The 3,430-nt window shown below is 31.1% G+C and overlaps 1 pseudogene; it reads right to left on the bottom strand.

The window, feature by feature from the left end:
• LOC109350546 lies at positions 673-3,197 on the bottom strand (annotated as a pseudogene).

Raw genomic sequence — 3,430 nt, 5'->3', positions numbered from 1 at the left:
TTAAAATTTGAACTTTTTTTGCTATAGAAATGCATAATTTTATTGACCAAAATGTCCATTTTTCAAGGGTTGTGAAAATTTTATGATGTCCAAATAAGACATTTCATCATCTTGAATGAATATCAAACTGATGATAGATGATACATGAAATATAATTACATTACTTATTTAAATTTTTGAAATTGCAATGCAAACTTTTTTTACATTCCTTTCTCTAGAGTCGAAAAAATCATGAGTAATTGATTAAGTGGTATCAAGACCAACAATAATTTCACTCTCTTAAAATAAAATAATAAAATAAAGTTAATTATTTATTTTGTGCATTCATACAAAATATTGTTTATTATTGATCATGAATGAGTTTATTGTTGATAGTCTTAATTGTTTATTCATCCTTCCTATTTGCCAATGATAATTTTATAAAACATAAACCTATAATAATTATTGGTTAATAAAGAGTATTGATAGACAATGTGGAGTGTCGATAATATTGATCACCATCCAAAATGATAACGAAATAAGTAGAACATCAAATGTTGATATATTTATTGACAAATTAGAAGAATCAAATTTAGATAGAACCTTTGTACTAAGAGCAGTAACAACCACCAAAAACAAATATTTATTAGGAGCTTGATAGTCATAGAACTATATCAACAAAATAAAGTGGCCCTTTAAGCATCAAAGAATATATATGGACTATCTTTTGCTTCCTGTATGGCTTGCTACCATGGTCAATCTCTTCTTAAAATGGAGAAGGTCCATGAGGCAAGAGCTCTCTTTATCATCCTAGCTTGCTCTTTTAATATGATAATTTTCTATGCTTCACAAAAATATAGAAAACAAAAGAGAGTCTTTGCATGTTATGATGCATTGTAATGTAAAGTAAAAATCTTTGTGAGTTAGGAAGAACTCCAAAGTTATACATCCTATAAAATTGTATTCCATAAAGCATTCTCACCTTCTCCACACCTCCTATGCACCTCTTTTATTCTTTCAGCATATCTACAAATCATAATGCAGCTCCAATCAAATAAAGCAACACAAATGTTGTCTTCCTAAGCCTTCCATTCACAATTTGCAAGAGTAACCCAACCAAGAATTTGAGCAAAAAATTATGTGGTCACATAAATTAATTAAAGATGTCCATATAATTTATATGTTCAATAAAAATATTTACTCGGCGGAGTGCCACAACAAAGTCTTTAATCGTCGATGTGATCCACATTAAATCCAATGAACAAAGACCCTAGTGGCACATCCTCATTGCCATACATGTGAAGAAGATTCCTGAGACAAAAATTTATGTATGCATGGCAAGAGTACAATTTTAGCACTCTTCAGTCTACTAATTTGCTTTCATTTTTAATTGAATTCTTTTTTTTCCATTAAAAGTGAAGTATCACTTAGTGATTCACTACAATTTATGAAGCCAAAACGATGGAAATGTCATACAACTGCCTTGTGGCATGACGGAAGTATCTGTTTCCCGACTCGCCAAACTTCCAATGTTCTAGTTCATGGTACCTTATGCCTCTGCACAACACAGTAGACATGTAAGAAGTTATGAAAGTTTTAATAGTATAATTCAACAAAACAAATATAAGAGAAAAGCATGTCTTACTTTTGAGATATGATAGGTCCATATTTGATGCATCTTATGTATATCCTAGATTTAGATCCGTCTCTAGCTAAAGTTTCTCCTAGTGTTGCTGAAACACATTGAATTGCAAAGTAAGGCAAATAGTTTAAATATAAACTTATGTTTGGCATTTAGTAGGTTAACATTTTCACATTTTCACCATCCCAAAGGCTTAAGTTAATTCCAAAATGTCAAATCCTGATGATTTTATATATAAAGTTAGAGATTATCAAGATTTTTTAAAACTTTAGAAACATATATTTACATGAATACCATCATCAAATTTAACAAAGAAATCAACATCCCATAAGTTCACAGTAATGGCCCCTGATTTAGCATGGGAGGGGGAAGATACAATGGAAGAAAAGGATCATATATCTTAAATTATGAACCTCAAGAAATCTTCATGTTTTTTTGTCCTCTGCTTTGATTACTTTGTCTAAAATACCCCTTAATTTAGCAATTGATAAAGATTAAAAAATGGTCAAATTTATAATTCATTGAATATGCTTATGAGCTATAACTAACAATGAATGTTATCAATGATAAAACTTTACAACACTTTATGTTGTGTAACAATACATGTTGAAGGCATGGTTATTATCTAACTAAAATAATATTTTACCAAAGCATTTTCAAGTGCAATAAAAAAAACATGATAAAATTTCCAATTATGTAACCAAATCATTGAAGGAAAGATGACTTAGCTACCTGTATCCAATTACAAAGTGCATGATAATACCTTTATCTTCTTCTAGATTTTTTATTTTATCACCTATTTGCATTATTATTAAAAGAATCAGCATCTCCAACCACAACCAAAAAGTAAACATACTGAAATAACATAATAGTAGAAGGATCAAATTATGAACCTTGTGGATGCTATATGCAGTATTAATACCTACCATCATCTGGTACATTCTCTTATCGGATAATCCAGTCATGCATATATCTTCTAGAATAGGAGAGTCATTTTGTATAGACTCATGAGCTACCCTTGCAACAACCAATTCCATCTCTAAATTTGAAATAGTCTTGACTAAAGTTCTACAATCAATACATTATCCTAAAGTTTAACATGCAAAATAGAAAAAATAATTAGACTCAGAAATGAATAGCATAAAACTTACTCCATGGAATTGACTCTTGAAAGCTCCTTATAGATGTCTTTATTACGAAATGGGACAATTAAGCAACTATGAGTTGAATATTATAGCACACATTCATATACTAGACCAAATGAGGAGTAAGTTGGATGATAAACATAGAAAATGTGTCTTCTTAGGAGTGAGTGATGAGTCTAAGGCCTGGAGGTTATATGATCTAGTTTCAAAGAAGATCTTTGTTAGTAAAGATGTTACTTTTGAAGAAGAGAAATGTTGGGAGTGGGGCAGAACAAAAGAAGAAATCAAGCAAAATTTATTAGAATGGGAAGATGAGAATGAAAATGGTGGAGGGGATGACCTAGATGAAGAGGAAAATGGTGAAATAGGTTCAAACAATTAGAACAGCAGTCCGATAGAGGCACCTACATCTTCAAATGAGCCAAATACATATGCATAATTGGTTGAAGGGAGGGGTGAACGAGGAAGAAGACCACCAGGTTGGATGGCTGATTATGAAACAGGAGAAGGATTATCTGAAGAAGAAAATCTGAATGTAATGATGATGATAATGACTGAGAATGATCCGGTTTCTTTTGAAGAAGCAATGAAGAGCAAAACTTGGAGAAACGTAATGTCAGCAGAAATTGAAGCCATAGAGAGAAATCAAACTTGGGAACTTACT

Source organism: Lupinus angustifolius, chromosome LG06 (assembly GCF_001865875.1).
Source record: "Lupinus angustifolius cultivar Tanjil chromosome LG06, LupAngTanjil_v1.0, whole genome shotgun sequence".
Lineage (NCBI taxonomy): Eukaryota > Viridiplantae > Streptophyta > Magnoliopsida > Fabales > Fabaceae > Lupinus > Lupinus angustifolius.
This window is presented reverse-complemented; position numbering and strand designations above follow the sequence as displayed.